The sequence below is a fragment of the Triturus cristatus genome, chromosome 1_1 (genome assembly GCF_964204655.1).
Source record: "Triturus cristatus chromosome 1_1, aTriCri1.1, whole genome shotgun sequence".
Classification (NCBI taxonomy): domain Eukaryota; kingdom Metazoa; phylum Chordata; class Amphibia; order Caudata; family Salamandridae; genus Triturus; species Triturus cristatus.
In genome coordinates, this window is record NC_140579.1 from 236,994,573 (window position 1) to 237,022,522 (window position 27,950).

At 47.4% G+C, this 27,950-nt stretch overlaps 1 protein-coding gene and 1 pseudogene across 1 annotated transcript in view; both read left to right on the plus strand.

Annotated features, from left to right (window-relative positions):
• Positions 1-27,950, plus strand: part of LOC146870059 (uncharacterized) — a 313,115-nt gene that overhangs the window by 220,573 nt on the left and 64,592 nt on the right. The gene's annotated exons all lie outside the window — the stretch shown is intronic.
• Positions 24,808-25,633, plus strand: LOC146870060 (uncharacterized; annotated as a pseudogene).

Consider the following 27,950-nt stretch of genomic DNA (forward strand, 5'->3'; position numbering starts at 1 on the left):
AAAAGCCTCTGTTAAATCTAGGAGTTATATGGATGTGTAAAGAGTATTTCCTCAGGTTTTTTTTAAATTTATTTATTCCATGTAATTTTAATTGTTGTATTGGTTGTTATCTTAATTTATGTATTTTTATTGAAACTGTTTTATGTCAATGCAACTTTTATGGTTTGAAAGCATAAACCGAATAAAGATTTTCTGACTGACGGACTGACCTTCTTACAAAAATACCAAATGCTGCATAAACGGTTTTCCTTGACAGGGAGTTGTCCCCAGCTTCCTGTAAACGTCTTGGAAATGATGAATTGTGAGCACATTGTTTCCCCGAGTTTGGACCCTCCTGGAATTGCAACTGAGCGCCAAGCTGCTGCCCCCCTGTTCTCCCGTCTCTTCGAGTGAGAGGGAGGGGACACTATACTTGTAATCTGAAAAGAGAGGGGACATAAATCTACATCCAGTGTGACTCGCCACTGCCCCTCTGTGGTGGAATAAGGTAGTTTACAACGCGCGCGGCCTTCGACTTCATACAGGTTAGTACTAGCACTGGGATTCTCATTTTCAGGTAGGTCGACGTCTACAATAGTGAAGTGGCACAGCGGGAAAAATCAGGAAAGGGGATACACAACATGTAGGAGTGTCTCAATCTTGGTACATGATCGTGCTCACACCAGTGAACCAAGATTGCTGTTGGAATGTAGAATGAAGACCTTAATGTGTTGTTGAGTTACCGTTCCAAGTTACCGTTTCCCTGGTCGGAAGTTGCCCGTTTACCTTCGCCTGCGTTGCTGTTCCTGGGCAGCTCTGTGTCCAATAAACTCCAGTTTGATCTTCACTACGACGTTTCTTTATTTGTGAAAATGCCACACAACAATTATGTGTCATGGGCGCAATGTTTGCACACCCAGGCTCTTCTTTCACGAGGCATTATATCAAGATCAACAGAAGTTGTATCCAGGACCACTACTCCCACAATGCACTAGATGTTTTGGGACATGGAGTGCAGTCTTACCCATTCATCCACAATTAGGTGTTTGGCTTTCACGTTTTTTAAGCCTAGAATGTTGTTGTTTTTTTTAACTTTGTTTGCTTTCTTCCTCATGCAATAATATTCATCAGAAAGAAAGAAAGTCAAGGGGGCAAGGCACGTGCATTCCAGCGGTACCAAATGCCAGCCTGTATGTTTGACAGAATTTGTGCCTCAGTTAGACTCTGGAGGGCTGTGCTCTGTTCTGCCAGGGCAGACTGACATATTTAAAGATCTCTGCCTTCCCGGTGGAGATCCATCCATGTGCCTTTCAGAGCAGCCACTGCTACAGAGGTAGAGATATGAGGAAGCATTGGCTCAAAATTAATCTACCAGTGCAAAAAAAGTCTCTGCGTGGCTGCAGTATTTCATGCAGCTGCTCAAAAACTTTTAGGGCATATTCTCAAGAACGTGTGATAACCATCGCAAAAGTAACTTAACACAACCTTCAACATCGCAGTCTATTGCGGGAAATTTATGCCGTGTTAACCCAGTATTCACAACACGGCGGTACCATGCGATAGTCTCCAGATAATGCGTCAACTGACAGCGTTAAAATCAACGTCACGCCGCAAAAATGAGAAACACGATCGCAAAAAAAGCTGCGATGAGGCCAATCGCGATACAAAAATCAGCGAAAACCAGCTACAGGCCTGCAATTCACACGCGTCAGGCAGGAACAATCACCATGAAAGTAGAAAAAAAACAGACAAACAAATGCCAAACAACAGCGAAGGACAATGGACGTTGCCAGAGCAAGTACGAAGGAGAACCAGAACCAAACAAGCCCCCCGAAGGACCAGCCTGGGACTTCGGGGTCAGGGAAGGGCAAGGACAAGAAGAATAGGAAGAAGCAGTTCAGTCCGCAGGAAAACAGGATCCTGATAACGGAGGTGGTAGAATACCATCAACAACTGTTCGTCACCTCCACTGCGTCATTGGCAACAAAAAATAGACTATGACAGTCCATCGTGGACAAGGTGAATGCAGTCGGAGTGCTGAAGAGGACAGAATTTCACAGAACAGAAGACACCTTACATATATGTACTGCCAAAAGTACATAAAGATGTACACCAACCCCCTGGGAGACCGATCATTGCCTCTTGTGGCTCGATTTTGGAGCCATTGGCTAAATATATTGACGTATTCCTGAAGCCATTTGTAGCACAAACAAAAGCGTATGTGAGAGATACGATGGATCTCATCTCCAAAATTGAACTCTCGGTGTTCGATGGAGACCAACAGCTGTTGGTCTCCTTCGACATTGAGAGTTTATACACCAATATACCTCAGGATGAGGCATTGATGGTTATGAGAATGGTGTTGGACACTAGACCGTGACCTCACTTGGTTCCCACTGAGTTCCTGCTTGATTTGGCAAATACTTGCTTGAAAAAGAATTTTTTTGCTTTCAAAACTGAATTCTTTTTGCAGGTTAAAGGTGTAGGGATGGGATGCTGTTTCGCTCCTGAAATAGCGAATTTAGTGATGGACCATTTTGAAATGAGGTATATCTTCCGTGAGGCGACTCCATTCTGGGATGATATTCTTGAATGGATTCGCTTCATTGATGATGTATTCATGAAATGGAAAGGCACGCAAGAAGAACTGGAGCAATTCCATATGTGGTTGAATGCTCGGACAACTGATCTCAAATTCACTAAAACTGCTAGTAACACACGTATCAATTTTTTGGATGTATGGATTATTGACAAAAATGGTAGGCTGGAGGTAGATTTGTACACCAAGCCTACTGACAGGAACACTTTGCTTGATTACACGTCTGGGCACCCACGTAACCTCATGGACAATTTGCCCTACGGGCAGTTCCTGCGGATACGTCGTAACTGTACTGATAAGAATGATTATATTAAAAATGCTAAGATTCTACAAGAGAAATTAGTTACACGAGGGTACCCTAAACGATTGGTAAGAGGGGCACTTAAAAGAGCTTGGTATACACCCGGGAAAATCTACTTACACCAAAAAGCAAACTAGAATCTGAACAATTGGTCTGTGTACTTGCGTTCAATCCTAAAGCATATAAAGTAAAACAGATCATTTTAAGGAACCTGAGGTTATTGGACCACTTGAACATTCCTAAGCCCTTATTTGCCTTACGACGAGGTAGAAATTTGAGGAACCATCTGGTCAAAGCTATTCGCCAGAAACCCACTCCAACAGACGTGAGAGGTCTGTTGGGGCTACCAAGAGTTATAGGGCACTATAAGTGCAATAACTGTGCTGTCTGTATCTATACCAAAGATTCAAAACTGGTGGTGATTCATAAAAAGCAACATAAACAATTGTGTTTCTCAAATTGTAACACTAAAAATGTAGTGTATTGTGTGACTTGCCCGTGTGAAAAAACTTATATCGGACAAACGACACAAGCTGCCAAAATGCGGATCATACAACATAAATCTCGGATTCGATGTAAGACCATAGGGGCTCCTATGGTCCAGCACTTTATTGAAAAGGGACATGGAGAAAATGATTTAGAATGGTCTATTCTGGCGGTGGTTAAGGCACCTACTAAAACAACTTTGCAGAGTAAACTAAATAATCTAGAGGCGCGCCTGATAGAAAGGTATCAGACATCAAGTATGGGCTTAAATGACCGAGATGAGGTTTGGGCTCTGATTGAGAATTAACCTGTAGCATCCTATATACATATGTAGATGGAAAAGAGTAGCTCCCTGATTTTTACTCTGTAGGGGGATTCAGAATTTTGATGTACAGCATTCCTCTTGTATTCAATGTGTGCATTGTATGCTTTAGATGTCACCATTATAAGGTTCTCTTCTTTTTTTATTTTTCATTGTTGTATATATGTAGATATTGTAGATAATTGTATGGTTAGGAGTAGGATGTTGCTCTCGTCCTTCGGTCTGAGGCCCCTCACTGTGGTTTGGTGACTGTCCAGTAAATTAGATTTATTTTATTTTCAGTGAGTGGTGTAGTTTGAGTTGGTCGTATTTTATTTTAATTCATTGTGATAATGGTGACCCTTGTTCTTTTTGGGATGGTGTGGTGCGTGATATATACTTAATCCTTACTGTGATGGCCTGGGGATTTAGATGATTTATTTCAGAATGTGCCTTCTTCCAGTCCCCTCTCAATGTTACTGTTGCCGGAGGGTTAGACTGGTGTATGCTGGGATCCAGATTGCCAGGTGCGACGCGCGTCGCCTTGTAGTACTTATAAATTTCCCTCTAATTAATTGGGACATTGGTTACTATTGCCTTTTTGGGATGGTGTGGCGCCTGATATATATTTTTTTCTTATTTTTGATGGTTCGATAAGTTAGACGATTCGTTAGAGTATTTGCCGATTCTCCAGTCCCCTTTCTATGTTATTGCTGTCGGAGGGCGGGACTGGCCTTATGCACTCTCCCTTAGTCTTGTGACTTTGTGATGGGATTATTACAGCAATGGAAACTTTTACATATTGGGCATCATTATTATTTCAATTGTGCTTGCACCATAGGAGTAAATTGTGGAACCCGGTGTTTGGATCATTTTGAAGTTGAGAGTTTCAGTTGGCGGGCGTTTATAGTGTTGAAGAGGTAAGGCCGTCGCCCGCATCTTGGTGGTGGTTTGATTCACTGAAGCACTTGGGTCATGATTACGATGGCCTTTTATTATTATTATTTATTTTTATTGAAGGTTTTTTATTGTTTGTATTTATTTACTGTAGGCAGTGTATTAGGTCTGCTGTCTACCCTGCAGCGTGAGAGAACTAGCGCCCAACTACTGTGGGAGTATGTAAGTGTAATCTGGAGGGATCTTTTTATTTTCGATTATTTGGTGAGATGGAGTAAGGAATTTGGGGGTTTAGTTGAGGTTGATTTTGGTGTTTGTTATTATTGTTTAGGAAATTGTGGGCACTTGTCGGTAACAGGTTTATAGTTAGTTGAGGTGTCCTTATTTTATTTAATTTTTAATAATTTTTATAGATTGTCACTTTGTGGTGTTTTATGGTAATAGGGATTTTTATAAATTGGCTCACTTTGGTGTGGTTCTTTTGGGGACTTCTGTGTGGCACGCGCTGGGCAGTCACCACCCATATCTGTTGCTCCCCACTCTGAACTCTGGATGAGAGTAATATGTCCCTTTTTTATTGTAGTTCTGTATAACCCCTGTCCTGAAGAGGCCATAAGGAATAAGGGCTGAAACGTGGTCACGTCGACAGACATTGGATGGAGGAGCCACTGGAATTATAGTGATTCTTAGATTGACGTGGGGATACTCAGAACTGGGCCACTTAGCCTTATTTAGTGTTCCCTTTTTGACTACCTCTCAGTGGTTCGCCTACAATTATGAGGGGGACACTGGTGTGAATAACTTGCTTTGGGTTATTGTCCTTTGTACTATGTCCGTTGTTCATTGATATGTACATGATTTTTTGTGATATGTCGTTGTGTTTCTCTTTGAATAAGCGCCTTTCGCTGTGTGTATTTGAAATTGATTTCTGATGTATTCACAATGAATATTAGATATCCTTGAAGGGGTAATTAAATGTGCTCTCTTCACTAATGCTTTCCGTATTGTTTCCTTGATACCTTTTTCTCCTGTATACATTTATTTCCTTATACCCAGGTATTATTGGGTTAATTGGGTATACCCCTGTTGTTTATGACTAGACACAACAATTATGTGTCATGGGCGCCATGTTTGCACACCCAGGCTTTTCTTTCACGAGGCATTATATTAAGATCAACAGAAGTTGTATCCAGGACCACTACTCCCACAATGCACTAGATGTTTTGGGACATGGAGTGCAGTCTTACCCATTCATCCACAATTAGGTGTTTGGCTTTCACGTTTTTTAAGCCTAGAATGTTGTTGTTTTTTTTTTACTTTGTTTGCTTTCTTCCTCATGCAATAATAGTCATCAGAAAGAAAGAAAGTCAAGGGGGCAAGGCACGTGCATTCCAGCGGTCCCAAATGCCAGCATGTATGTTTGACAGAATTTGTGCCTCAGTTAGACTCTGGAGGGCTGTGCTCTGTTCTGCCAGGGCAGACTGACATATTTAAAGATCTCTGCCTTCCCGGTGGAGATGCATCCATGTGCCTTTCAGAGCAGCCACTGCTACAGAGGTAGAGATATGAGGAAGCATTGGCTCAAAATTAATCTACCAGTGCAAAAAAAGTTTCCTGCGTGGCTGCAGTATTTCATGCAGCTGCTCAGAAACATTTAGGGCATATACTCAAGAACGTGTGATAACCATCGCAAAAGTAACTTAACACAACCTTCAACATTGCAGTCTATCGCGGTAAATTTATGCCGTGTTAACCCAGTATTCACAACACGGCGGTACCATGCGATAGTCCCCAGATAATGCGTCAACTGACAGCGTTAAAATCAACGTCACGCCGCAAAAATGAGAAACACGATCGCCAAAAAAGCTGCGATGAGGCCAATCGCGATACAAAAATCAGCGAAAACCAGCTACAGGCCTGCAATTCACACGCGTCAGGCGGGAACAATCACCATGAAAGTAGAAACAAGCATTGGCATAGCCAATAGGTCTCGCCTTTGGGACCTTATAAGTGTTTAGCCATGCAACAGTTGCATAACTAAATACTTATAAGGTCCCAAAAGCGAGACCAATTGGCTATGCAAAGCGGCCGCGAAAGTGATCGCGATCAAGCATCAAAGCGGCCGCGAAAGTGAAAGTAATCACATGCACTGTAGCTCTAGGCTGGCCTGGTAGCACTTTTTGGAGCCCTCTCAATAAGTGTCGCCAGACCAGCGCATGCGCTGGGTCAGGCGAGACCTAAAAAACCAGACAAACAAATGCCAAACAACAGCGAAGGACAATGGACGTTGCCAGAGCAAGTACGAAGGAGAACCAGAGCCCAACAAGCCCCCCGAAGGACCAGCCTGGGACTTCGGGGTCAGGGAAGGGCAAGGACAAGAAGAGTAGGAAGAAGCAGTTCAGTCCGCAGGAAAACAGAATCCTGATAACGGAGGTGGTAGAATACCATCAACAACTAGTCGTCACCTCCACTGCGTCATTGGCAACAAAAAATGAACAATGGCAGTCCATCATGGGCAAGGTGAATGCAGTCGGAGTGCTGAAGAGGACAATGGACGAGGTCAAGAGGTGCTGGAATGATGTCAAGCGCAAAACCAAGCTGAAACTCGCCAACAACCGGAAGGCAGCAATGCAGACTGGAGGTGGGAGCCCAGCCCCACAGGAGGAGCTGGACGACATGGAGGAAATGGTGTCCACAGTCATCAGTGGGGAGACGGTGGTAGGAGTTGGGGGCCCGGACACTGCTCAACAGGACCGGACACAACAGCAACAGGGTGAGTAACGACCAGGGGCTGGGGGGAACGGGGCGAGATGGGCACAATGGCACACATGCACAATTAAGTAGAGCACATCTGCGGACAAACCATGTCCCAGACCACCAACTCCCACCAAGAGACCAATGTACCCAAGTATGCAACATGTCAGAACTGTACAAGAACAGAAGTCAAAGATACATCGCATGAAAGGGATAAGGGGCAGCAAAATCAGAGCTGCAGGGGCGACTCACCCAAAATGCAGCACACACACATCACATGCATAGCACATCAACATTGACAATGATGTGACAAAATCCGCGAAACACCTACAACAGAACACAGGACACAACTGGTGCCGCTTGGGTGCAGACACTGGCCAATCACATTTGGCATTGCAGGGAAATGTGAGTTGCTAATGTACAGGTACAAACACACACACGCCTGTTGTCGAAATGTCCACTGTCCCTCATCAAATAGGCAGCTCCTCCCAAACAGCCACAATGTACCCAGTCATGCTGTCTGTATGAAAACATGTACAAAGCGACAACATACATGTGGACACATTGTTAAACTGCATCTCCCCTTCACATTGCAGAGGGAGAATCAATACCTCCTGCAGAGCAGCCCGACCCTCTCTTCTCTGATGACAAAGAGGACCACCACAGCCTCGATTTAGACACCCTCCAACAGCTCGTGGAGAGCCTCCGCAGCCCACTTCCAGGAGCTGGGCAGGCCAGCTGCTATGAGAAGACTCCGCCCCCTGCACAGACCACACAGCAGGCAGCACCCACCACCACGGCTGCCTCCCAGGACCCCCATGAAGAACACATGGCCTTCCAACACCGTGTTTTGGGGTGCCAGGAGAAGCTGGCTGAACAGGTGCGGGTGGGCTTTGACCGCATGGCAGACAAACTCGATGCCATACGTGGGTGTCTAATTCCCATCAGGGACCACTCATTGTCCCTAACAGACACCCGCAGTCCGCTCCATGCTCTCCAATGGACCATGGCTGACATCGCTGGAGCCCTGACTCAGAGAATAGAACAACTGTCCAGTCAGAGTGGCTCTAGCGATGTCACACGTGAGTTGGGAAACATGCAGAGGTTAATGGAGATCATGGAGCGGGCGAATGCGGAACGAGCAGCTGCCAAGGCTGCACGCCAGCGAGAGGTAGCTGGGTTCCTCAATGACCTCCGCACAATCCTTATGGCATTGCTACCACAAGGCCTGGTGCTGATGCATGCTGCTGTCACCTCTCCATCCACATCTGCGCCCCCTGAAGTGTCAGTGCCACACAGTGCGGCAGACCTTCCACCTCCGACCACTGATGTGTCACTGCCACACAGTGCTGGAGACAGAACACCACCACCCACATGTGAGGCACATGAAAGAGCAGAGGGCGACGATGCGGATGATTCTGCCCTCATGGTAAGAAGGACGCAGCAGCATGCATCTCAATCAGGAGCTGGCATCGATACATCGATGACGTGTTTATGATTTGGCAAGGTACTACAAACGAATTGGACAACTTCTGTACATGGTTAAACAGTTGTCAGCCAGACCTTAAATTCACTTATGATTCCAGCAATACGCAGATTAACTATCTGGACGTTTCCGTCAAACCAAGTGAGGAAGGGCTTTACACCACACTGTACAGAAAACCCACAGAATGCAATACCCTTCTACACTACAAAAGTGCCCACCCCAGAGCACTTAGGGATGGTCTACCATACGGCCAATTCTTAAGGATACGTGGAAACTGCCAAATGAAAGAAGACTACTTCAGGGAAGCAGATCTCCTTTGCGACAAACTCATGAAGAGGGGTTACCCTAGACGTCTGGTCAAAAGATCAATGAAGCGCGCATGGTATTCACATAGAGAATTTTTACTGGAACCAAGTCCCAAAAAGACCATGTCACGCAACAAAAATAATCAAAAAACACTGGCCCTTCATTACGTTCCTCAATGTATCCAACGAAGCTCCATTGTTCTCTTTTAAACGTGGGCGCAACATTCAGGACCACTTGGTCCGAGCACACACACCATCTAGGACTAACAACACAATTCAATCATGTCTTGGTCTACCCCCTGTCACAGGCCATTTTAAGTGTGGAAACTGTGTTGCATGCCCACTCACCAACAACACAAAAACGTTTGAATATGGCACCAGTTACACAAACTGAAGTTTTTTTCAAACTGTAATTCCACTAACGTGATCTATTGTATTAAATGTCCCTGCAACCTTATATGTGTGGGTCAGACCACACAAAAAATGAAAGCAAGAATCAGTCAGCACAAGAGCAGAATACGCTGCCAAGTCACGGCTGCACCATTGGTGGAACATTTTATGGAAAAAGGACACAGACTGCTGCTTTTTACACGAACCCTGTATCTAAATGTAATGCTTTTCTTTTAACTTGTTTAATTAACCCTGGATCCCATATAATGCAATTGGTTCTCTCATGAATCTTTCTACATGTATATATTTTCACCGCTCCTTTTTTCTCTCTTCCTTTATTGTTTACGCATGTGCTCTGGCTATCTATAGCCTGCACTACTACCGGCAGCCAAGCACTCTCACCCCAATATGGCGTCCACTGGATGCCGCTGTCTTTCATTCGGTTGCTCACTATGCGCACAACCTCGCCTCACACATGCACAGCCAACCGGCGCGCTGCTTTTATTCTCCTCTCCCCCGAGGAAGAGACCTGTGGATTAATTCCCTTGTTGACACTGGGTCTCTCCGGTGCACCCCGCTGACTACCTCTATGAGACTCAAGTAAGTTACTACCCGGAACCCACGCCGCTCACCCAACTATGGTTCCTTATGGCAGCCACTTACTTTTTCTCGCTTCCTTAGGTTAAACGACCGCGCACGCCAGCCAAAAAGCGTTCCTCTCCCGAATTACTACGGGCTCTCCCAATGTACTCATCGGTCCTGCGCTGCGCCAACAGTTAGTCGCACGTGGTTCTTCCCACATACTTCACGCTCGTCTACTCACTCGCACCAGTAATACTGCACCTTTCTTTTTAGACCACTGGTGCAAGATAAACACTCTGCCTAAACCAGATGCCCCCTTCAAGCTGCACCTAGTGCTGCCCGAATTGCTGCGGCTTCTTCAGTAAGTTTCCTTGTTTTTCCTTCCCCCTCCCGCGAGAAGGGGTTGGAGCCCAAGTCTGGCATGTGACATATGCCACAGCATGCCACATTTTGTGGATATGTTGTTTGAGGTATAATTGTGTTATAAACCCTCCAGAAGTGCTAGTGGAATAGTTTAAAGATATATCTTCCATCTGGGTTAAATTAACAAAAATATAATAACAAATTCCAAATACATAAGCTATGGGGCTTGAACACTTGCCAAAAAGCATTCATAGCCCCTGTCACTTAACACTGTACCATCTGTTCTAGGTAGATTTTCTCTGACAAAAGGGTGATGTCCTTCTTCTGTTTCCATGCCGTTTTTCTTTTTACATGCCACAAATCTACACTTGATTTTCGTTATTTATAAACAAAGAGCAATTCCTTCCTCTCACCCTGGCACTCGGCCCATGCAATTAGTTTTCTTACACAACCATTGCCAAAGTCTCATTCCACAAATTAAGGGATTTCTTTCATAGCAAACCTTGCCCCCCTTCCACGTGCCACAGCATGTCACAAATGTCTGACATGCACTGGCTTGCCTAAAAAGGACACAAATCTCCCAGACACTGCTAGGGGTGATTTACAAAAGAGCATCTTTCATTTGGGTAAAATAGAAAAAAAATAGTAAAGAATATAAAAATTGATTTTCCCCAGCTGGGGTTTGAACCCTTGTCAAAAAGCATTCATAGCACTTGTCACCTACCACTGTACCATCTATTCTGGTTAGATTTTTACTGCCCAAATCCTTTGTGTCCTGGAAAAAGGGTGATGTCCTTCTTCGGTTTCCATGCCGTTTTTCTTTTTACATGCCACAAATCTACACTTGATTTTCGTTATTTATAAACAAAGAGCCCTTCCTTCCTCTCACCCTGGCACTCGGCCCATGCAATTAGTTTTCTTACACAACCATTCCCAAAGTCTCATTCCACAAATTAAGGGATTTCTTTCATAGCAAACCTTGCCCCACTTCCACGTGCCACAGCATGTCACAAATGTCTGACATGCACTGGCTTGACTAAAAAGGACACAAATCACCCAAAACACTGCTAGGGGTGATTTACAAAAGGGCATCTTTCATTTGGGTGGAATAGAAAAAAAATAGAAAAGAATATAAAAATCGATTTTCCCCAGCTGGGGTTTGAACCCTTGTCAAAAAGCATTCATAGCCTTTGTCACCTACCACTGTACCATCTGTTCTAACTAAAGTTTCATTGCCCAAAGCCTTAGTGTCGTGGAAAAAGGGTGATGTCCTTCTTCGGTTTCCATGCCGTTTTTCTTTTTACATGCCACAAATCTACACTTTATTTTTGTTATTTATAAACAAAGAGCAATTCCTTCCTCTCACCCTGGCACTCAGCCCATGCAATTAGTTTTCTTACACAACCATTCCCAAAGTCTCATTCCACAAATTAAGGGATTTCTTTCATAGCAAACCTTGCCCCCCTTCCACGTGCCACAGCATGTCACAAATGTCTGACATGCACTGGCTTGCCTAAAAAGGACACAAATCTCCCAGACACTGCTAGGGGTGATTTACAAAAGGGCATCTTTTTTTTTTATTATTATTATTTTTTTTAAATTTTGTTTATTCAGGTTAGCAAATCAATGACATTACAGTTGCGTACGTTCACGGCGTCATCAAACACATGTGAGCTCAAAACCAATTTGACACTGTAAAATATCATGTACACAAGTATCGGTTTTCTTTCACACCCAAATTCACTTTTAGATGAACAGAAACAAAACAAACGATGGTACGAACGGAAAGCAGCATAGGATAAACCAAACTGATTTCTCTAGCAATAGAGGGTCAACACTTACAAAGGAGATATCCCAGAGTTAGTATGTGGACACGGCCGCAAAGAAAAGAATACACATATAGACCTGACTGCGGTACATTTCAGGAGGCGCAGGACTACGCACAGTTGAATCCGGACTCCGGGTCAGGCCTGTCTTGGCAGTGCATCCCCCAGACAACGAGGCACGAGCTTAGTCCCACCGCCCTCAGAGGGTGTCAATGAAATGTGGAAGTGCACCGGGCTCAGCGGCACAGGCGAACTTAACCCCCCGCCTGACAGCGTCAACCCATGTAATCAGAGACCTCCCCAGACCCCGAATGTGTGGACTTAGGGGAGCCCGCTCTTTCTCACGACCACTGCAGGAAGGGCTCCCAGATATCCCTGGGCCGGGAGGCAGCTGGCATCAAGTCCCAATATCGCTCGAGTTGTGTGTTACCATACGTCACATCCTTCACCCACTCAGAGAACTTAGGCAGCGATCTACGACCCCAGCGCACCGCCACCTGTCTCTTAGCATAGAGGAGCAATAGTGCATGTAATTTCGTATTCTTCGGTGCAGTATCTTGAACGTACCCCAATAACCCGCGGTGTGGAGTTGGCGTATCGGCTCTGAGTAAAATTTGATTAATAGCCGCAAAAATGTTTGACCAGTACTCCTCGAGCCTCGGGCAACTCCATGCAACATGCATAAAAGAGGCATTTTCGGATCCGCATTTCCAGCACGTATCGTCTTCCCTAAGACCCATGCGGTGCAACGACTTTGGTGTACGATAGTATCTGTGTAAAAACTTGAAATGCACCAGTCGCAACCTGTAATTAGGCGATAGTTCCGTTAGCTGTCTGCAGCAGAAGGTCCACTGGTCTTCCTACAAGGGATCTTCCAATTCCGCATTCCATGCGTGCATGGAAGAAGGTACAACAATGGGGGACTGTTTCTGCATACAGTTACATAGCCGGGACACAAGTTTTTTGGGAGATGCCCTCGAGAGCAAGTTTTGTAACGCCAGTAACTGTGGGGGTTCTTCTGGAAACTGAGGCCACAGTGCTTTACAGGATTCTTTGAGCTTATAGTAAGTGAAGAGGTCAGAAAAGGACTCGGGTGGGTCCGCCCCTCCAGAACCGGGCTCCCTGAAGGTGCCCTTGGGGTAGATGTCTACAAAAGTGTGCAGGGGCTTCCCCCTGATAGTGACGTCACCCCCGCTGTCCTGTAGGCAGGGCATCATTGGATTGCCTCGCAGGGGAATGGCCGGCGCGTAAAGAAGTGGGAGTTTTGCCCTCCTCTGCAGTTCCCGCCATGTCCATCGGAGCATGGCCACTGTGTCCACATCTTTTGATGGACGAGGCACCCTCCCGTACAACGCCACACTCAGCGGTAACGGAGCCGCGGCAGCCAGTTCCACCGCAACATGCGGTTGACAAGGGGTGGGAAAAGCCCAAAAATGTAGAAATTGTGCTTGCGCACATAGCGAGTATAGTTGCATATCTGGGGCCCCCAGTCCACCCTGCCGCAACGGGAGTGTAAGCAGCGCCCAAGATGCTCTCGCCTGACCACCAGCCCAGACCAGCGTCAACAGCAGTGCCCGCACCCGGGCGTGAAAGTGCACAGTCAGGGGTATTGGGAGGTTTACAAATAGATATAAGAATTTGGGAAGGACCACCATTTTTGCTAGGGCTATTCTAGCGACCAAAGACAGGGGGAGCCTGTTCCACAGTTCTATCTTCCCTTCCAACCAGTCCACCGCCCTGCCAAAATTCAGAGTCCAGAGATCATTTAGGTTGCGGCTGATCCAGACCCCCAAGTATTTGACGGCGTCAGCTTCCCAGCACAGGGGATAATCAGACAGCACCTCCGATGTGGTATCTGTCAAAGGAAACGCGACAGACTTGGACCAGTTGATGGATACCCCTGCTAGACCTTCGAAACGGACAAACTCCCTCAACAATGGGTTTAAGTTCTCGGCGGGGTTGGTGACATACAGCGTGACATCATCCGCATATAGGGAAATCAGCAAGCTGCGAGAGCTGAATCCGATGCCCCTTGCCGTGTGATGTTGTCTGACCCTGGCCGCAAGAGGCTCCATGGCAATGGCAAAGAGTAATGGGGATAAGGGGCAGCCCTGCCTAGTCCCGCGGGAGATAGCAAACGGCTGGGATATCAGACCGTTCACACACACCCACGCCCTGGGCGCATCGTATAGCAGTCTAATCGAGTTGATGAAGAGGGGGCTAAAACCCATCCTACCGAGGATCCTAAAAAGGTAGGGCCATTCCAGCGAGTCAAACGCTTTCGTAGCGTCTAAAAAAATGACCGCCGCCTGTATGGAAGGATGTAGATAGTTTAATATTGAAAATATCGTTCTAAGGTTGTGCGACGTGGCTCGGCCAGGGATAAACCCAGATTGATCGGGCAGTGCCACCATGGGGAGCAGGGGCTGCAGTCGGTCCGCGATGATTTTAGCGTAGATTTTAACATCAACGTTAATTAGTGATAAGGGGCGGTACGAGTCCAACACCTGGCTATCCTTGTCCGGTTTTAGCAGCGTTATTATTAATGCTTCGCGCAGGGAGCCAGACTCAAGGGCCTCGGCAAAGACAGAATGAAGTCTGGGGGCCAGTTCTTCAACATAGGCCTTATAAAAGGCCGTCGTCAGACCATCCGGACCCGGGGCCTTGTTTGCGGGCATACTCATTATTACCTGAGCTATATCCTTGGCAGTAAATGGGGCATCCATATACCGGCGATGGAAATCGTTAAACCATACTATGGCTATTGAGTCCAGGAAACCTTCTAGGGATTCCGGAGCGGTAGCCTGTCTTGAGGTATATAGAGTCGAGTAAAATTCTGTAAATGTGTTAAGAACCGCTTCCTGTCCAACAATGAGTGTCCCCTCTTTGCTTCTAATGGAGTGAATATAGTTTGATTGTGCGCGTGGAGATAGGAGCCTCGCTAGGGTTCTGCTCGGTCTGTCCCCCTCCCCGTATGTACGCGCCTCTGCATGCTTGCCCAGGAATATCACCTCGCGCTGTGCCTCTTCGCTGAATGTCAGCAGTTTGGCCTTCATCTGTACCGCCAATTCGGGTGAAGGATCATTGCAGAAGTGCACGTCTAACTCTTGTAGCTCCCTCTCCAATTTGCCGAGGGTCTGGCGGAGTGCTTTTAGGACACCCGCCTGTCTCGAGATGCACTGGCCACGGATCACCACCTTAAACGCGTCCCACAGGACGGCCTCGGTGGACACTGACCCCGCGTTGTCTGCAAAATATTTCTCAATGTCTGCCCTGATCTCTTCAGTGAAGGCGGAGTCGGTAAGCGCATGAGGGGGTAACCGCCAGGAGAAAGCGCGTGTAGGGGCATCTGGCACTTTTATCTCCAATAAGCAGGGGGCGTGATCTGAGAGCGACCTGGCCTGAATGTCCACCCCCACCACCCAGGAAGCCACATCTGGCGACACCAGCCAATAGTCCAGGTGAGACCAAGCTGCATGTTGACTCGTTATGCATGTCCCCACAGTGACATTGGGGTGTCTGGATCTCCACACATCCGCCAACAGGCCCTCTTCCATAATATCTAAGATAGCCTGATGGGCTCTAGTGTGCGTGGGTCCCCCAGCGCCTCTACGATCCAACGCATCATTGAGCACCACATTGAAGTCCCCACCCAGGATAACTGTCGAACAATCCAGTAGCGTGATCTGGGCCCATACAGCTCTGAAGAATTCTGGGTCATCTACATTAGGGCCGTATACGGCCACCAGCACCAGTGGTCTCCCCTGGAGTGTGCCATGTGTTATAACGTATCTACCCTCTTTGTCCAATATAGTGCGGTGTTCTGTCCAGTCCAGCCCACTGCGAATGAGGATCGCCACCCCTCTAGCGTAGTTAGAATAAATGGCGGAGTATACCCGTGCCCACCGTGAGTGTTTCAATCTAGGCGATGGAACGGAGTTAATATGCGTTTCCTGGAGGAAGCATATATCTACCTTATGTCTGGAGAGGAACCCATGCATTAATCTAGCCTTTTTGTAGTCCCCGAGACCTCTAATGTTCCTTGTCAATATCCTAGCGCCCATCATCACACCTCCCGCTCCACGTAGTATGTACAGTGCTGCTGTACATCATAGTGTCCACCAACTGGGATGTGTACCCTGTGCAAGGATAAAGCGTAACCCTGACTCGTTGTAAGAAACCATTTCCATCGTACCAATACATGAGTAACTTGAAACTTCTCAACTCCCCCCCACCCCCTACCCGCACCAACCCCCAATCAGGTTGTGGCAAATCCCCTCCAAATACACGCATAGCGTGTTGGCACCCTAAACACAAAAACAGTGGGAGACACCCCATGGGGGCGTGGTGCTCCTAGCGTACACCCCCGTTTGCACAGGGTGGCTGCACTATAACAGTCCATTCACAGCATCAGCGTTGGTCATTACACCCAGTCCACAACCCGCACCCCGGCAGAGCCTCACACTGTTAACCTAGTCCAGCAACAGATCACCAAGAACAGCAGCATCATCTCCGCGCCCACCCGGAATCAAAAACAGGCCGTATGGGCAACTGTGAGTTGAAGGGAGTCTCGAGTTGACCATCCGAGGGATACAGCCTATGGGTATATTGCACACCACACATTCACAGTGTGATCAGTCATTGTCACTCAGATGTCCGTCTCCTTCCTCTACTCTTGGTGACTTCCTTCTCACCCCAGCACTCCCGATATGTTTTGCAAACTTCAGCGCCGATTTGGCGTCTGTGAAATGATGTGTGGTGCCTTCATGCGACACCCTCAATTTTGCAGGATAGAGCAGTAAGTACTGAACGCCTGCTTGAATTAACAGCTTTTTGGCAGGCAAGAATTCTTTCCGGGCGGCCTGCACCAGAGGCGTAAAGTCAGGGTAGAGGGAGATGCTTTTGCCCCTGTGCGTTATCTTTCCTTTCTCTCGGGCTAGGCGCAAGATAAGGTCTCTGTCCTGGAAATTCAGAATCTTAACAAGAATGGGGCGCGGCGCCGCTCCCACCGGTGGCTTCTTCCCAAGCGATCTGTGCGCCCTTTCGACCGTGAAGACCTGTGAGAGCCCAGGGTCAAAGAGTTCGTGAAGCAGGTCGGACACATACACCTCCATTTTGCCAGTGTTCGTTGTCTCCGGAATGCCTGTTATGCGGATGTTGGATCGACGAGAGCGGGCTTCCAAATCATGTCTTAGCCCGGAGGAACTCCAGCTCCTTCTCGACAGCGGTAAGAGTTCTTTTGGTATCTTGTTGGAACTCGCAGCACTCGGTGTGTCTGTTTTCCAGGCAGTCCAGTCTGGTTTTGTGAGTGTCCACCTGCTTTTTTACCGATTCCAGTTGTGAGGACATGGCGTCCAGCTTGGTATCGATGCTCTTGAGGCTCGATCGGACCTCCAACATCCGAGTCCGTGCCCTGCGAGGAGGACTCCGCCGACTCCAGTTCCGCCGCGTGTTGTTTGGCATGGCGCTTGTGGTCAAAAGTGAGTTTGGGCTGCCTGGCATCGTTTTTCCCCCCCCATCGCGGCGCCTCAGGCGTGCCCACTGGCCGGATTACACTTTAGTTCCAGCTGTGCACCCAAGCTCGAGTGTCGCCTATCTCGGTGGCACTAGGCCCCTCAATGGGATGTGTGGCAGCGGCAGGTCGCCCCCTCTCTCAGCCACCAGGCCCGGTCAATAAGATGCAGATGACTCAGCACCCAGTGCCACAGGCTCGACTCTGTGTGCCACGGCAGGTCAGCCACGTCCGCGTCGCTGCAGGATCAATTATCAGTGTGCAGTATCGCAGCGCCGTCCCCGGAGCACCCGCACACAGGCGCCCCTTGAGGCCCGTGTCCCAGCCCCGCTGCTCCCTGGTCATACAACTCGCATTCGTGTCCGCAACTTCGGCCAGCCTGCAGTTGATGTATATGCCTGCCGTGTCTCCCGCATCCAGTAGAATGATGCTGCGCCGCACAGCACTCGCGCTACATGGCGTAGGTGCCGTTCTCAGGAGGGAATCAGGGGTGCCTCCGTGTCGTCCCGCCTATGTTAGGCGTTCGCAAGGCATCGCCCCCGGCCAATGTACCGTAGGTATCAAAGACGCTCGTCTGTCATGGCGGGTACACCAGTGATGTCTCCAACGATAGGGCAGACGGAGCACAGTCAGCAGAGATCAACAGTATGCCCAGCCCAGGCGGCTAACAGGAGCATGTTACAGAGGGGACTCGATCTCACCCACGGCGGGGCGGGGATGGGCACCGCGCGGTCCCCCCACACATGCGCCGCTCCCCACAGCCAGTCGCTAAGCCAGGGGGAATGCTGCACCCGCGCCCCCCGCTCTCACCGTCAGGTCGCAGATCTCGGGAAGGCACCCGCCTGCGGCAACCGTCTGTCCGGGTCCACAACAGCGCTTTACCGGCTTTCCCCGCTGTGCGTGTGCTTCATTTCGGGGCCGTTCCTAGGCCCGACAGGGTAGATCGCCTCCGCGTGCAGCCGCCATCCAACCTCCAAGCTCCCACTTAAAATGGCGGCCTCGCCTGCAGGGCTCCACCAGATTAGGCCCGCTGGAAATCTCCGATGTCCGCACCCGCGTTGGATGGGTGTAGCACTCTAGTGGCCCGCCAGTGCTGGTCCGGGGTGCTCCGCATACGCAGCTCGGCTGGTGAGTCGCGCTCCGGCGCCTGCCCTCAGGTCTCGCCTCCCGCGGGCCACAGTAGCCGCACACTCCCGCCTCGGGCTCCAAGGCGGCGGGCCGCCGACTCTATGAAGACTCGGCCCGGGCGTCCAGGCACATAACTCAGCTCCCTCTCGTCCGGCCCCCGCCAGAGTCTGCTCGATGAGGCACCGGGGCGTCCGCCGCCAACTGGTATGCAGAACGGAACGCAGTGTGTGTCCGGTACAGGATTTTTACAGGATTACTGAGTGCAGCCGGCGGAGCTCACTCACAGAGCGGCCATCTCGCTGCCCGGTTGGCCACGCCCCCCAGGGCATCTTTCATTTGGGTAAAATAGAAAAAAAAATAGTAAAGAATATAAAAATCGATTTTCCCCAGCTGGGGTTTGAACCCTTGTCAAAAAGCATTCATAGCACTTGTCACCTACCACTGTACCATCTATTCTGGTTAGATGTTTACTGCCCAAATCCTTTGTGTCTTGGAAAAAGGGTGATGTCCTTCTTCGGTTTCCATGCCGTTTTTCTTTTTACATGCCACAAATCTACACTTGATTTTCGTTATTTATAAACAAAGAGCCCTTCCTTCCTCTCACCCTGGCACTCAGCCCATGCAATTAGTTTTCTTACACAACCATTCCCAAAGTCTCATTCCACAAATTAAGGGATTTCTTTCATAGCAAACCTTGCCCCACTTCCACGTGCCACAGCATGTCACAAATGTCTGACATGCACTGGCTTGACTAAAAAGGACACAAATCACCCAAAACACTGCTAGGGGTGATTTACAAAAGGGCATCTTTCATTTGGGTAAAATAGAAAAAAAAATAGAAAAGAATATAAAAATCGATTTTCCCCAGCTGGGGTTTGAACCCTTGTCAAAAAGCATTCATAGCCTTTGTCACCTACCACTGTACCATCTGTTCTAGCTAGATTTTCACTGCCCAAAGCCTTAGTGTCTTGGAAAAAGGGTGATGTCCTTCTTCGGTTTCCATGCCGTTTTTCTTTTTACATGCCACAAATCTACTCTTGATTTTCGTTATTTATAAACAAAGAGCAATTCCTTCCTCTCACCCTGGCACTCGGCCCATGCAATTAGTTTTCTTACACAACCATTCCCAAAGTCTCATTCCGCAAATTAAGGGATTTCTTTCATAGCAAACCTTGCCCCCCTTCCACGTGCCAGTGCATGTCACAAATGTCTGACATGCACTGGCTTGCCTAAAAAGGACACAAATCTCCCAGACACTGCTAGGGGTGATTTACAAAAGGGCATCTTTCATTTGCGTAAAATAGAAAAAAAAATAGAAAAGAATCGAAAAATCGATTTTTCCCCAGCTGGGGTTTGAACCCTTGTCAAAAAGCATTCATAACCCTTGTCACCTACCACTGTACCATCTGTTCTGGCTAGGTCCTGACTGCCCAAAGCCTTTGTGTCTTGGAAAAAGGGTGATGTCCTTCTTTTGTTTCCATGCCATTTTTCTTTTTACATGCCACAAATCTACACTTGATTTTCGTTAATTATAAACAAAGAGCAATTCCTTCCTCTCACCCTGGTACTCGGCCCATGCAATTAGTTTTCTTACACAACCATTCCCAAAGTCTCATTCCACAAATTAAGGGATTTCTTTCATAGAAACCCTTGCCCCCTTTCCACATGCCACAGCATGTCACAAAGGTCTGACATGCACTGGCTTGACTAAAAAGGACACAAATCTCCCAGACACTGCTAGGGGTGATTTACAAAATGGCATCTTTCATTTGAGTAAAATAGAAAAAATGAAAAAGAATATAAAAATGGAATTTCCCTAGAGGGATGTGGCTTGGCGCCTATGGAGTGAACAGCTCAGCGTGCAAGCTCCTGTCAGCCAGCCGCCATTGAATGCCATCCTGACCCCCTGAACGGGACAGATTCTGCAGCGCGCCCTCATAATCATACAGAGGGTGAGGTACGTCTTGGAGACGGAGAAACCCGTCCCAAAGACCAAAAACGTGGGAATAACAAAATCTGACCATAGCCGGAAGGTGAACCTAGATGGCTGCGGCCATGACGATGTTGCGGAGCAGAGAGGGAAACCCAGCCGACAGCACTGACCAAACGGTAGTGTACAGAGACCTAGAGTGTCCTGCTACAAGCCCTGGAACAGGGCCTGGAGACTCCCCAGGGCAGCACCAGAGGAGCGGAGCGGTGGTGGATGTAGAACTGCTAGGGATCCCACGTGGTAGGCCTGAGCAAATGTCTGACATGCACTGGCTTGACTAAAAAGGCCACAGATCTCACAGACACTGATAGGGGTGATTTACATAGTGACATTTTTCATTTGGGTAAAATAGAAAAAAATAGAAAAGAATATAAAAATCGAATTTTCCCAGCTGGGGTTTGAACATTTGTTGAAAAGCTCTCATACTCACTAAAAGGTACCACTGTACCATCTATTGTCCTAAAAGAATATTTTGGCCCAAAGCCATTTTGTCATGGAAGGAGTGTTGCCATCCCTCTTCTATTTTTATGTCATTTTGTTTTTAAATGCCACAAATTCTATGTCATGACCGGAGGCTCTGATTATGCTTCTCATTTCTTTACTACTAATTTCAGCAGCCATTAACAATAAAGTAAAATACAAACTACATAACCCATGTTTCCCTGTACCTCCCATGTCACATGCTCCTATTATATATGAGCTACCCATATAACTGTACACGTCACCATTGTGTGTCCTCTTTCTTTGCTGCTTCACAGCCAGATAAGTGCAGTTTAATTATTTATGCTTGTACTGCCATAATTATAGATATCTCATATCTCTATTGCGTAGAATGCTTCTTTTCTATATGCTTGTTATGCCGTAATTATAGGTATTTCATACATCTATTTGCTGTGAATGTCATGCTTTCTACGTGTTGCGGTTCTATGAGGGCAGGAGTGGTAAGGTTACCAATCACCCACTGCGTGCGCTACAGCTCTGGGACTCTGCCTTCATTTTTTGAACACTTACGGCGGTCGGACTCCGACGCTGCTTGCTGCCTCAGTGAAGCGGGGAGAGAACAGCGCACGTCTCGCTGATGTGCGCAGCATCTTTTACTTGTGAACAAGGACCACACAACACGCATGTGCAGAAATCGAATGCGATGCTCAGGGATATTGATCAGAGCGTTTGCTGGCTTTTTCTACATATAACGTGACCCAGCTCTGTATGTGGTGGCAGGGGTGAATGCTCCCCCTGAGCCCTTTCTCACAAGTGTGTGCAGGGCTATATACATTTGCATAGGCTCTGAAATAGAGTGGGTTTTTTTGGTGCAGGCAGCTCCCTTCACATTTAAATTAAGGCACAATCCTTGGCCTGGCAGGGTTTTTTCCACTCCTCCCCTTACTCTCTCAACTCCCAGTAAATTGTGTGTGCATGCAGAGAGAATAGCACAATGGGAGCCCTATATGGTGGCGGCAATCAACTACCGTGAAGAAGGGGATGACCAGCTAGAGCTGGATTTTGTGGATGCACTGGAATGCAGTGTACAGCGATCTGTGATTAAGCCCCTGGTACGGGCACTAGGTCCCTTCACGGGGCAGCTGTGTGAGTTTGCATGCCAACAAGGCTGGCAACCCCAACTTCCTCCGGCCAACAATGCGGTGGGCCCATCAAAAAAGAACAAAGTCAAGAGTAAATCACAGCCAGAGGTACACAGAGAGGCTTTTGAAAAGCTAAGGCGCAAGAGACAGACTGAACACTATTATAGCGCCAACCCACAGGGAGAGTCCTCTCAGTCTCACAGCTCACAGTCTGCAGAGGCCCTAGACTCAGACTGCTCTTCCCACACTGAGGACAGTGATGAGGGTGAGAAGACAAGACCCAGAAAGAGGAAATGGTCTCCAGTCCATACCCCTCGGGTGCTCCAATTCGAGCCCACCGAAGTAATTCACCCCAGGGAGTAAATTTATTTATTTATGAAGTTTTATATAGCGCGAACAGTATCCTGGAGGATATCTGAGCGCTTTACCAGAAGGATGGAAGGAGGGTAATACATACAATATTGACCTTAAGTAGGAATAAAAGCAAAAAAAATCACATAATTACAAGAAGAATAGGTCAAAGTAACATAATACAGTAAGCAGGTACATAGCGGACTAAACGGGGGGCACACTATGAGATTAAGAAGAGCATCATCCAAAGATGGTCCAATGGTTGTAGGATCAATGACCTAGTGCAGGTGACCCTAACCCAATTAAGGTAGGAATGTGCTCATTAAGAATCTTTTGACTTCCCGTTTGAAAGTAACCGTTAGGGAGATTCTGCGTATATACGGTGGCAGAGAGTTCCATATCTTTGGGGCGGCACCGGAGAAGGTTCGCAGGCAAGTTCTCATTTTCCTAAAGATTCGAGGTTTCAAGAGGAAAGTGTTAGTGCTTCTTGAGGCTCTCCCCCGCAGGATAATTCAAGTTTTTGCGCTAGGTACCTGGGAGTTTTGAAGTGTAGTGCTTGGTGTGCCAGAGCGACAATCTTGAACTGGATTCAAGCTTCGTAGGGCAACCACTTCAGAGATTTTAGGACTGGGGATATGTGCACATTTCGTTTGGTACCAGTAACCTGTCTGGCCTCCACATTCATGGCTCCCTTAGTGGAGCCATGGTGTATTTGGGAAGGACACAGAGCATAGCGCTGCCATAGTCTGATTTTGGTAAGACGAGCGTTTGACCCACCTGCTTGAAATCGGTTTGTGGAAGGAATGGTTTGATATTTCTAAGTGTCCTCATCAAGTGATTTGTTCCTCTACGCATGTTGCTGATATGATTATTCATGTTCAGGTGCTTGTCCAGGGTGATTCTGAGAGATTTGGCTGAGTCTATAATGAGGGGAGTGCAGTTGAAAGCCGTGAGGTGATTCATCCAAAGGTCTACTTTGGGGATGTGGTTCGGAGGAGAGATGCGAAGGAATTCAGTTTTTGAGATGTTGAGTAGGAGATGGTTCTCAGTTAACCAATTTTGAGTAGACGATACGGTAGAGTCGAGTGAGATGATGTTATCCGGGGGGAGATTTTCAAATAGAGTTGTGTATCGTCCCCATACATATATAAGAAAATGTTCATGAAATTTAGTGAGTTTGCTAATGGTTCCAGGAAAAGTTTGAAGAGTATAAGAGATAGGGAGGACCCTTGCGGTACACCCATGAGAACTGGGGAGGTCTGGGAGAGGGAGTGGTTTGCCTTAACTCTTTGTGATCTATGGTGGAGGAAGGACGAGAACTATTGTAATGCCCTACCAGAGAAGCCCATCCTGTTCTTCAGAATGGATAGGAAGTTGTCGTGCTTGACCGTGTCGAATGCGGAGAACAGGTCGAGGAGGATTAGGAGGCAGGATTCATTTTGGTCAAGCATTTTTAAAATGTCATCCAGAACGTGAGTGAGAGCCGATTTAGTGCTGTGCCCCTTCCGAAATCCAGATTGATGCTGGTTCAGGAGTTTGAAATTCTCAATGTGAGCACAAAGTTGGGATTGTACGCATTTTTCTTGGGAGTTTGGCTAGGGTGGGTATGTTGGAGATAGAGCGGAAGTTATTGAGGTCAGCTTTATCTGCGTTAGTTTTTTTTTGTATCGTTGATACCTGAGCTGCTTTTAGACAATCTGGGATCATGCTTTGTGACAGTGAAGCATTTACAATCCTTGTCCAGGTAGGGATGAGAACTTTCTTGATTTCTTTGAAGAGGGCCGGGGGCCGCTGAAATGGTTAGAAGGGTTGATATTCCGAAGAATCTTGTTGATGTCTTTTTCACTGAAAGGGGTAAAGGTGCCCCATGATGCATTGTTGTTGGTGATCAGACTGATAGGTTTGCGGTTTTCTAAAAGGTCAAGGGGTGGAACAGACCTAGATGGCAGAAGCTCCTTCTTGGAGGCGAGTTCAATGTTTTTAAGCCTTGATTTCTCAGTGAAGAAAGCAGCCAGTTTGTCGCATGAGGGTGGGCTCCCTCCGGTAGGGTGGGTTCCCCCTCCAGGGGTTGCGGAATACCTTCATACCCATCTATGGCAGAGCTTTGATAAAGAGGTACGTGCAGGCCTCCACATGGAGTGCCCCCGCCCAGACCTGGCGGGTAAGGTTGCAGACACACCAGAGGTAGATCCTATCATGGTCACTTTTATGAAAAAATACGCAAGGGATCAAAAAAAGTGCCTGGATCGCTCATGTCGGATGTGCCAAGATAAACTACTTGACCTGACAGGAATCTTGACTAAGATCTTAGACTTAGCATACTAAGTCAAAGAGTCCAACTCCCCAGTAAGTACTGACGATCTGATTGGCTGGGCTCAGTGAGCAGTCTGCATGTTAGGAAACACCAACTGCACCATGTCTACAGAGCGCCAGAGATCTATCCTGATGACAATAGATCCTAAACTGAATGATCTATCCAATTCGTAAGCCAGCCCAATGACCGGCAGCCTATTATTCAGGGGCTCCTCTGTTAAGGAACTGTCTAGATTTTGTGCCACCTACTCGACTATATACAAGGTCCAAATGTTGCTAAAAAGAGTATTCTGGAGAGGCCTTTTTGTCAGGGCCGGGTGCCATGGAGGGTGCGCCAGGCTGTGGAACCCACCAAAGCTCTCAACAAAGCTACTATGCCTACGGCAAAGGTGGTTGGTATGGAGACCAACCAGATCCCACATTCTATCACACTCAACCCAGAGGTGGCCACCCCAGATTCTGCCACAGATCCAGACACAGACAATAGAATGCATTTCAGAACACAAGATATACTGGTATGAGTTATTCCCTTCTCGGAAGTGATATTGGGAGGAAGAGTGTCGCTATTCACCACAATTGTAAATGCATATCCATGGACCCATGTGTACTGGAGACCAATCAGGGCTTCAAACTGGAATTTTACGAATCTCCAACTCAGTCTAGCCCCCGAAGACAAATGTATTTTTTCCAAACACAACAAGTTTTTATATTCAAACTCTCCTAGACAAAGGGGCAATATGCCTGACAACTCCACACCCCAAAGGGTTCATGGGACCCATCTTTCTGTTCGAAAATAAGGGCAGAGGTCACTACTAGTCCTAAACCTAAAAAATTTAAATGTCTGGATAATGTACAGACATTTCAAAATGGAAGAAATTCTCTTGCTAAGAGATATTCTACAGGAATGCGACTGGATGGTCCGTCTGATCCTGGAGGATGCCTACCTCTCTTTCCCCATATTCCCACCTTACAGATGGTTTCTACAGTTCATATGACGAGAACAGTGCATAGAATTCAAATCCCTTCCATTCGGTCTCGCATAGGCCTGTGGTGTTTCACTAAATTGATGAGACCAGTCGTAGACGCACTGAGGGCTTGAGGAGTATGTCTAATTGACTAGACAACCTCCTGTTGATTGCCCAGGACCATCAGACACTCAGGACTCATCTATCATGGACTATACAACTTCTTCAGAGGCTGGGATTCCTGATCAACTCCCAGAAGTCATTCCTATCGCCAGTCCAGCAAATGGCATTTCTGGGTTTCCAGATAGAATCAGCCCGAACACAATTGCTCCTTCCAACCCAAAAGATTTGCAATATCAAGAGGGAATTGAGGTCTGCGTTGTGCAAATAGACTGTATCATTGAGGTAGATTGCCAGAATCATGAGACTCCTGGCCTCATCGATACAAGCCATATTTCCAGTCCCCTCCATTACAGAACCCCTTCAGATATTAAAAATCCAACACTTATGGAACGGTCTATCTTACACAGAACAAGTCCTACTGATGGGCAAAGCCAGAACAGAGATAACATGGTGGTTGGACCACATGGAATCCTAGAATGGTCGAGCCATTTTCGGCACCTCGCCAGAAATAGGGATCAAATTGGATGCCAGCCGGTTGGGTTGGGGAGTGAGGTGCGGGACGATGTCGACAGGGAAGTGGTGGTCGGAGACGGAGCTCAGGCTCCTCATAAATTGCCTGGAACTCCTGGCAGGCTCTTTCGCTATCAGAAGTCTCTCCCCGATAAAGACAGACTATTATATCTTACTGAGAATGGACAACATCTCAGCAGTCCACTACGTCAACAAGATGAGATTGCCAAGGACTTCAGTCCCTTCTGACTCGATCATTGCATCTCCCTCATAGTGGAGCACCTACCACGCAAGAGGAACACCATAGCCTACTGGAACTCCAGACACTTACAAGATTTCAGCGACTGGAAACTGAATCACTCAGTTTTCCAAGCTCTGAACAGATTGTGGGGCCCGTGTGAAATAGATCTGTTCGCATCATGACCCAATCGGCATCTGACACATTTTTTGAGCTTGCGCCCAGATCCAGAAGCCCAGGTGGAAGATGCATTTATCCAGGACTAGGATCAGTTCAGAGGCTATACCTTTCCCCCATTCCTGCTGATTCCCTGTATCCTGTCACAGATCAGTTGACAAGGAGCAGAATTCATTTTGGTAACACCTTACTGGAGAGCGCAACCTTGGTTCTCAGTAGCTCTAACTCTAGAGAGTGCGCCTCCAGTTCTGCTCCCAGTTCAGTCGGATCTCCTCCTAGACCTGGAAGGTATTCCTCACCCATTGAATCTACCAGGTCAACTCGAGCTGGTGGCTTGGATGGTTTCACGCAAAACTGGCATACCCAAGGCATTTCACAACAAGCTGCATCCTTCATCAGGCAGGCCTGGCCAGATACCACCCATAAAAGATATTCTTTAGCTCGGAGGAGATAGTGTGCTTGCTGCAACACATGGAGTGTTGATCCCGTGGGGGCACAACATTGTATAGTAATAACATTTCTATCAGAACTAGCATCTTCAGGTTTAGCATACCAAACAGTTCATAACTTAAGATCGGCAATCTCCACAGGACACCTCCCAGTAGAGGGTAAACTATTAGATGAACACCCTCTAGTCTGCAAATGGATGAAAGTTATCCGTATGGTTAACCCTCCGAGACCCAAGTATACACCCATTTGGGGCGTGAATGTTGTTCTCAAATTCTTGGAGCAATGGCCTGCAAACAAATACTTGTCGTGCAAACAGCTTTCGGGCCAAGCTCACAATGTTA